Source organism: Pongo pygmaeus, chromosome 10, assembly GCF_028885625.2.
Source record: "Pongo pygmaeus isolate AG05252 chromosome 10, NHGRI_mPonPyg2-v2.0_pri, whole genome shotgun sequence".
Lineage (NCBI taxonomy): Eukaryota > Metazoa > Chordata > Mammalia > Primates > Hominidae > Pongo > Pongo pygmaeus.
This window is the reverse complement of record NC_072383.2, coordinates 5,067,002-5,076,190: the sequence shown is the minus strand read 5'-3', so window position 1 is coordinate 5,076,190 and position 9,189 is coordinate 5,067,002. Positions and strand designations below refer to the sequence as shown.

Sequence of the window (9,189 nt, the reverse complement as noted above, 5' to 3'; positions counted from 1 at the left end):
TGGGAGATAGGGGGTGGGGGCCTGCCCCCTACTTCTGTCTCTGGAACCTTCCCACCCAGTAGTCTGGGCCTCCTTGTCTCTGAGCAGTAGCCCAGCGCTGCTACGTTATATACTTAAATGTGTACCACCACCCTTCCTTGTCATTATCTTAAACAGTTCATAGAGTTGAACGTCTACAATATTAGTTAAGAATTTTGGTATTTTTGCTAAATATAAACAACCTGGCTTATAATATTCACACAATCAACCTACACTGATGAACAATACCTACAAAGCACTCCTGTATCAGAGCTGGAGTTGTTACATAGCAGTACAGGATAGAAAAATGAAGGGCCTTCAGTCCATTGAGAATTTTCCCCAAACTCTCTCTGGGACACTGCCTAACACAGGCTCTCTCCAGCAAAAGTCTCATTCCATTCTGACGTGACCTGGAGCATATCATTTCCCTTTGCGCTGCTTTATCAGGCAGAGGCAGCCACAAAGAACTGGGCAAATATTAATGCTAAACTGTGAAGTGACTAATTTTTCCCTTCCCTTGGCTGCTAAGCAAATGAACAAACCTTACTCCTGTGTTTAAAAAATATATAAAAGTTTGCCTTAAAATAAGCACCTCACCACCCCCCACCCCCCGCCCAAAGGCACTCAACCAGTGCATGGAAAAGGTGTGGAATGTGCTCACATCCTGCGTAATTTAGAGGGAATTTTCTCTGAGTATTCTGTCCACAGGATGTAGCCTTGCCTGGCCTTGGGTTGATTAACTAAAAGGCCAGATGGAGACACAGTCCCCAAATAGCACTGCATAACCTTCAGCAATTCTTTAATTTTCTTGACTGTTGAGGCATGGCAAAATAAGAACTTACCTAGGGATCAAAAACAGCCGAAGAGCAATTATAAAGGAGAAAAATCATCATACTGGAGACATAGAGACAGCTCCCTGGCAAACTGCTTTCAAGAAACCCATCCTATTCTGGGTTTGAACAGCTCAGCCATTATTTGCTTCTGCCATAGTATCTCAGTCATATATTCCCATTTGCTGGTCCTCAGTTTCCCTCTCTGTGAAGAAGATGGGTGTGCCCCATTTCTCCTTTTTTCCCATTTTTTTTGGAAGCTCTTAGTGGAACATGTATTCAGAGATTTCTCAGTAGGCTTCCATGTCTCCCATCAGGACAGGAGAATTATTGATCCCAGTGGCTTTTATTTGCCAATGTGGCACTTTCAGAGACTTACAGAAGAGACAGGCAAACAACACAAATGGAGAGAAACCCAAGTGGAAACATGCATGTATATTTGAAAACAAGTATTCAGACATGTGCACATGGCCTTTTCCCACTCCCCATGCACATACACAGAATCGCACAACTCTATGAATACACACGCAGGCAGTTGTGAATAGACAAAAATATATGCAGGGCTAACTATTTACACAGCCACACCTGAAATCAAACAGACCCACACCCACTCTTAAATATTCTCCGTCACAATTTCCCACTATAAGGTTAGAGATCAAGCCAACCTTGACCTCTTTCCTACTCCCAGCCCTCTTCTTCACCAAGGTTATGACTGCAGTCATGGGATCCAAGGATCCAAGCACACACGTTTATTGAGATGTTTATTGAGATGTTTATTGAAATTCCAGATGTGGGGAACATCAAGAATAAGAGAGTCCTTCCAGTGAGGGGCTTAGGTCTAGTAGAGGAAGGAGACGCACACAAAGCTACAAAGTCACATGAGAAGTGCTCTAACTGAAGTGAGCACAGGAAGTTGGGCCTATTTGTTTGATCCTGAGATCTGGACAGAAGGCAATCCTCCTCCTTCCTTCAGAGGATACAATGGAGACCCAGAGGAATCTGCTCGGCACCAGTAAGCTGGAAGCCATGCTGCCTTCCACCCAATTCTCTGTGGGGATGCTGTGCTGGTTTCAGTCCCTGGGTCCTGCTCCTAGTTTAGCCTCTCTTGCTTGCCTCTCAGGTGTGTCTGGTGGTAGAAGTTGAGGAAGAGAACGAGGAGGCTGAGGGCTTACAGGAGCATAGACATGTTGAACCCAACAGGGAAGGGGCACTCAGTGAGGAGACCGTAGGAAGAGGGGGCAGCAGTGGCCACAAACTGACCCTGGGTAAAAGAAAGTGTGAGAAGAAAGAGAAGGGAGAGCAGTCAGTTTTTTCCACCCTATGATCCCAAGAATCTTCTTGACCCTTCTCCTGGTCCTGGTTTCCCCAATTCCCCCATCCAGCCATGTCATGGTGGCCCTGATGATAAACTCAGTCTATCCAGAGCCCCGTATGGGACACTTTAGGCTGTCATCGCCATCTGGGGGGCAGTGGTGCTCCCAAAACTGCAAGACATCCAGGCACCTGGAGGGTGCAATCGGTGATCACAGACTCACAGGACATTAATGCTTAGAGGTCATCTGGCCGAGGCCCTCATTTTATAGATAATGACATTGAGACCTGAGCACGGAAGCCACTTGCTCAAAGTTCCACACTGTGTCAGTGAGTTAGGGTTGGTTCCAGGATCTGATGAGATGGCTACCGAGGCCCTTGCAAGTTAGGAAGCTAAGGAAGATCTAAGGATGAGAGGGCTGGTTTATGGGCAGATGCCAAGTCACTGGTATAGAGTGACAAGCCAAGAATAGAACCAAGGGTTCAGCCAAGGCCCCTGGAGCCAATGAGATCTCCTTACCAGCTGTAGGGTGGTAAGATATCATTTCCACCAGAAGTAGGGCCACATAGGCGGCCACAACCTGGCCAGTCCATAATACAGATACATGAAGACATGGACCAAAGAATTAAGCATCCCTATGAAGAAGGCTGCAGAGTGGGGTGTGGGGAGATAAAGGAAAATAAGTGGAGCTGGGCTTAGCTGTGGTGTGGGAGTTCTGTTTGATGTTTCAATCCTCCAAGCTGCAGAGAGCACCTCTGCAATCTCTACAGAGAATCCCTGGAAAGACCTTATCTTGCAGAGGTCCGGCATGAGCCATCTGAGATCGTGATGACGGAGGGCTGGAGTTATTGAGATGCTAAATGAGAATGTTTCTACTACCTTTTTGTTCTCTGGGCTGATTGCTATGAGCATCTCCCAGCAGCCACCTCCCCATCCCAGAGAGGGGTAGCCCGAGAGCTCTGAGGAGCCACAGGGACAAATGGGAGCAGAGGCCTGGTCTCATGGCCTCAGGGAAGGGAAAAGTTAGAGACCAGCCATGACATTCCAGGGATGCAGGTCTCCTGAGCTGGGAGTCAGCCCAGCAGACCAGCCTAGTAGACCTGCCTTACAAGGGCCTGGAGCAGGGCCGTCCACGGAGCGCATCACTTACCTGGCTGCCTGCTACGTATTTGACTCCAGCTCACCCTTCACAGGGCATGGTGCCATGGTGGTAGAGATGCAGGAAGGTGGGCTGCTCTGGTTTCATTCATAAAGTAAAGAACACCTGGAGAGGAGGAAGAGATGGCATCAACTCTGGAGGTCTCCTTTCTTCAGACTTCTCCAGGGGCCTCAACTACCCCTTAGAGTGGGATATGGTAATTCTACCTGTTTTACTGCAAGAGAGAGTAAAACTAAACGGAAATAACAACAGTCAAACACCAATTTATGACCTACTGTGTGCTTTAATTGAGGCTTTTGAAATTCAAACCCTCGCAGGATCTAAGGTCTCATAATGTGAAAGCTTCAGGTGGTCTTCTAGATGCTGGGCAGGGATGTGTGGTGGGAAGAGGAGGGAAGAGAACACTATTCTACTTTATGTGTATAAAATAATCACTTAAATACCACATAATTGTGTGCAGTTTATACTTCTACTACTTCCATTTTTCAGGAAAAAAACAAAAAACAAAAAACAACGGAGGCACAGAAAGGTTAAGTAACTTGCCCAAAGGCACACAACTAATAGGTGGCCAAACTGGGATCACAACAGTCTGTCTTCAGAGACTGGGTTCTTTCCAATGTCCGATCCTGGCCCCCCCCAGGGCACTGGGGTAAGAATTCAGGTGTTGAACAGTCAGCCCAAGATCCGGACACCCACACAACACATTCCCATGTGATCTCTGCTCAGACCGTTTTGGCAAGAGACTGAGAAGAAAGAGCATGCTCTTTTCATCACCAACCACACCAACATTATGCTCTTGCCCCATCCTGCTTAATCCCACAAGCCTCCTGGCCTTACCAGCAAGGTTTCTTCTTATTCACATGGAAGGATGGCTTTTGCTGTCTGATGACCCTTGCTATGTCATGTCAGTTTTAAAATTTGTGTAATTTTCCATTTTAATTTTACCTGGAACCTGGATACTAATGGGGCAAATGCCTACTCCTACTTCTGTTGATAGAAAGCAGGGACCAGGGGAACTGGCAGAGGGGGATGCTACCTCAGTGGCTGAGCGTCCTCCCTCAGCCAGGTACTGGACCAAGGCTTTACTTTGAAATTAGTCTCTGGCATGGCTGCCTGGGCAAACCTGGAGAGCATTCTTGCTGGCAGAGTCAGACACCACCCCAGATTTGGCTGACGGATATACAGGAGCCCATGGGTCCGGGATCTTACCTGTCAAACAATTCAACATCCTTTGGAAAGAGGCACCAGCAGCACACGCTCGCCATCTGCTGGGCAGGAAGGGGAAGTTCCATCAGACTGCAGTCGGCTGGTGCCAGGGCTTGTCCCACCTGGGCTGGGTTCAGCCCTAATTCCTCACTGTTCTACGCACTGCTGATTCCACAGTGCCTACCTGTCTCCAGGAAGATGCCTGTTCGCACAGGAAAGAAGGGGAGAAGCTACTGGAGTGACCACAGAAGGACTCTCCAAATGTGCCCCAGCCCAGAACCTTGGAATCTAATGAGCGTGTGGGCATCTTGTTTGTTGAAAAGAAGATTCTTAATCAGTGTGCCTGGGATGGAGCACAGATTCTGCATTTCCAACAAGCTCCCAGATGATGCTGATGCTGCCAGCCCAAGGATCATACTTTGAGTCACAGGACATGAGCCCATCACCAACATCCAGTGACTCAACATCCATTTCAGCTGGTGACAAGCCTTAGCTACCTGGAGACAGGCTTCAGCTAGAGTCTTTTGTTCTGCTTCCAGTTGAAACAGAGAACAGCTAACAGTGATGAAATCACTACCACTTAGCTACTACTCAGTGTGTGCTGGCCCCTGTGCTAAACACTTTCATATATTATCTATCATATATTATCTGAGTCCATCTTCTTTCAATCATTTTGCTTTATAAAATAGGTATTATTATCTCAATTTTATAGATAAGAAAATTGAGTCCCAGAAGAGTTAGGTGTGCCACTCAGAAGTCACACAACAAGTAACTGGCAGAGCTGAGATCCAAATTGAGGTCCTAGGTTATCTGACTCCAAAATCAGCCAGTCCCCTGCCGCTCATCAAAAGGCTCAGGTGATACCTCCTTGCCCTCTGATTCTTATGAAGTTGTTCTTCTTAACCCTCTCCAGGCTTGCTTCCTGCTCCCTGCCATACCCTCATTCCATGCTTGCTCCATCTCTAGTCCACTGGCTGGCAGAAGTAGCTGCAGTTAGCCAGCAGCGGGGTGGCCACAACCTGAGAGGAAAAGGAAACAGGAAAAGACCAAGTCATAAAGCCTGCTGCCACCATGGTGAGCCCCGACTGGCTCGGGCTCCTGAACACCACCACCCCAATGCAACCTCTGCTGACACTTGGTGAACAACTGCTAAAATGAAACTCCATGGGGTGGCAAGATCAGAGGCGGCAACTTGCATACATCTTGCTGGTCTCTAATTTTTTAATGTGGGCAAATATAGGCTACAACCCCACCCAGGGTGCCTACTATGCATGAAAGCCTGAGATAGGTACTGGAGACACCAAGACGGTCCATACACCAGCCCTGCCCCAAGGAGCTCAAAGCCTGGCTGAGGATGTAGAAAAAAATCCTAACCTTACAGGTTGGTGCTAGAGGGAGAGTAGAAAATAGCAGGTGTTCCAGGAGTCAGATCAAAGAATGAGGAGGCTTTGGGCAGACAGAGGGGAGGGAGTGGGAGTTTCATGCCAGGGCAAGAGTATGTGGTACCTGGACCTGAGGGGCTAACTAGGAGATTAGCGGGACTGGTGCGGAGGCTCTGACCAAAGGAGAAGCAGGCCACAGAACTGGAATAAAGGGTCTTCAAGGCTGTTGTAAGGAGCTTGAATTTGATCATTTATTGATTTATTTGACAATAATGTGTTGAAAGGTGCTAAGCACTTCTCCGTGCTGGGCACTGTTCTGAGCACTGGATCTCATTGATAAAACCAAGCAGATACAAATCCCTACCTTGTGGGATGTGGCATTCTGGCCATATATGCAAAAGTACCTACTGAGGTTTCTGAGCAGGAAGCTGACCGTGGGCGTGGCAGAGTTTTCAAGGGATTGGGGTGGCAGGAGAGTGCCTGGTTGCCATAATTAAATGACAAATTCTCTAGGGCATGTCTCACGTCTCATGAGTTATTGGCAGCCCTCTTGTGCTACCAGATAGTATGCTGGCTCTGTCTTTAAACAGATAAATAAGACAGAGGCCCTGCCTTTGAATCACTTGCCACTTGGGAAGGGAGAAAGACACATACGAAAATGGTGACACAGTTGGAGAAAGAACACAGTCAGTGGGGGGGGTCAGTATATCCTTAATAGTCTCCCAAGGTGGGGGAGGTGTCTGCAGGGTTTGCCAGTTCCTATGGTGTAAATAGTGTAAATACCACCACCATGGTAGAGAGACTTCAAGTTACTTCGCACAAAGTCACCGAACATGAAGTTGCGGGGAGACCCACACCTGGTGCTCACCCCCGGGTGGAGTGGCTCCAGCCCACCTCAGAGAGTCCAGGACTGTACCCAGAGCTGGGAATGGCTAAGCAAGGAAACAAATAACCTGGCCTCAGAGGAGTCAGGGAGGCTTCCTGTGAGGCGACAACTGACCTGAATCTAAAGGATATGCAGGAATTTGTCAGGAGATTGGGGGACAAGAGCAATTCTGGCAGGAAATCAGTGATGTGCCCAGGCCTGAGGACTTGCTGAGCATGGCTGTGTGGGCTGGCGAGCAGGCCTGTGCTGGATGAGGGTGGTGTGCAAGGCTGCTGAGAGCGTTTAGAGGGAGATGAGGCGGAGAGGAAGACAAGGCCAGAGAGGACTCTAGAGGGCTTCATGTGTCCATGAAGGGGGTTTAGCTTCAGCCTGTGCAGGATGGGAAGCATCAGAGGCTCCTAGCAGGCAGTGGCACCACCCTCCCTGTGCTTGGGGTAGATTATTGTGTCAGTAGGGTGAAGGATGCACTGTAGCTGAGCAATAAGAAAGGAAGAGACGAAGAGGAGTTGGAAGAGGTGGGGCTGTCCAGACCTGCTTCTTCTGTCTCCTCCCTGCTAGCTCACAAACAGGCGGAAGAGATAGAGGAGGAGGCTGCAAGCTGTTCAGTCAGGGTGCCTGGTTTGCACTCTGCCTCTGTGCCTTGCCACCTGCTAAGTTACTTAACCCCTCTGTGCCTCAAACAGTGCTATCATGAGGATTAGATGAGCCGATCCTCATAAAGTGCCGACACCAATTCCTCGCCTGTAATCAACATGGGAACACATCTGTGATGATCATTATCACCTGTGAAAAGCTTTTCCTGACACCCTCACCCCTGGACCAGAGAGCAGGTTGCTGCCCCATCCTGCCTGCCCCTGGTGCGTGATACATCCTCTCTGTTGGCCACTCAACACACACTGCATTGCAACTGCCTGTGCCCACACCTGTCTCCCCTCCAGACTGTGAGCCTCTGGATGGCAGGGGGGCCTTATCCAACAGGGATTCTGCAGGCCAAAGCACAGCCTGGCACAAAGCATATATTTGATATACACCTGCTGAATGACTGTTTGCAAGGTCTGAAAGGAATACCAGATTTGGGGATCAGAAAACCAGGCAGAGATGAACAGAGCCCAGGTAGAAACAGGAGACTGGGGATCCACACGAGGTGGGAGGGATAAGGAATTCAACTCTGGCTTGCCGCTGACCTGTACTCTCTCATGTGAGGAAATGAAGCGTGAAAGTTTGTAACAGGGATTGAGCAGCCAAAGACGGCCCAGAATCCCAGCTTCTGCATGTGACCCCATCAAGAAGGCTTTTCAATTTTCTATGTAGGAATATCATGGTTTTATTTATCCCTTGGTCAGCCCTCCAAAAAAAGATCCTAGAACTCTCCAGGAAGCCCAGCCCACCAGCCTTACCTCCCAGAGGCACCCTAGGAGAACCACCAGGCCCAGGTTGTAGGCGGTGAGGGCTGTGCCAGCCCCAGAGGCTCCTGTTGGGACACGAAGCAAGGCCTGATGCCACCAGGAGAAGATAGAAGACAAGGAGGAGGGTCGCAGGGAGTGGCAATGCACCAGTAGCCAAGAATCCATCCTCAAGCCTAGACAAGCAGAGGACAAGTGATCACCGGGCCAGCCACACTGCCCATTCACCCCCAGTCCCTCCCCACAGGAACTCCCAAGGCCTTGTTCATCCAGCCCTTGTTCCCAAAAAGCCTGACACAGAGGCTGGCTGAGGAAACAAATGAAAGCTCCCACTGGATGGCATTATCTCCTGCCTCTGCTTTCTAAGGCCCAGGTGTATTTATTCCAGAGCTTTTCCAGGGTACTGGCCATTGTGAGCACCTATAAGTAGAAGCAGGATTTGGGTCTTGTTCAAACCACCACCCCATCTACTTCCCCTTCCCCTCCTCGGTAACACAGTTGACTGAGAGTCCAGAAACTGAAGTTCCTCAGTCTCTCCCATAGGACCCCCAGCTATGGGGTTGCCTCAGCACTCCTGACTTTAGACACTGGACCACCACCTTCCATGCACTTTGGGGAGCCTCCATTGGCCATAAGTTTGTGCCAATCCTCATACCTTTTGCTGCTGTACTTGGGATTTCCAGCTTCTGGCAGTGGCCTCCAGATTGCAGGGTACAAGAGACATGGATGTGGCTACTATGCAGCAAGAGGCGGACAGAGGGCAGAGAGGCACAAACGCTTCCCCTTTCCCTCCTCTCTCGCTGCACAGTGCCTGCCCCTCCTAAGCATCCCTGGCTCCTCTTACTTGTCATGGGGCTCAGCCACACCCAGTCCCCCGCAGCTTGACTTACACTTCTGGCTTCTCCCAGGCTCCTCTGGGCAGCAAAGAAAGCGGCTGTGGCTGCTCTGGTGTTGCCAGCTGGTGGTGGGTTTGAGCGAAGGGTCCTCTGGGCT

The 9,189-nt window shown here is 49.4% G+C and overlaps 1 long non-coding RNA gene across 1 annotated transcript; it reads right to left on the bottom strand.

Moving 5' to 3' along the window:
* Positions 1–1,625: 1,625 nt before the first annotated feature.
* On the bottom strand, positions 1,626–4,718 carry LOC129010496 (uncharacterized). The gene is made up of 3 exons (XR_008493013.1): positions 4,529–4,718; positions 3,311–3,424; positions 1,626–2,109 (listed from the first exon to the last, which is right to left on the bottom strand). It is a non-coding gene; the product is annotated as an uncharacterized LOC129010496 (long non-coding RNA).
* Between the last annotated feature and the right edge of the window lie 4,471 nt (positions 4,719–9,189).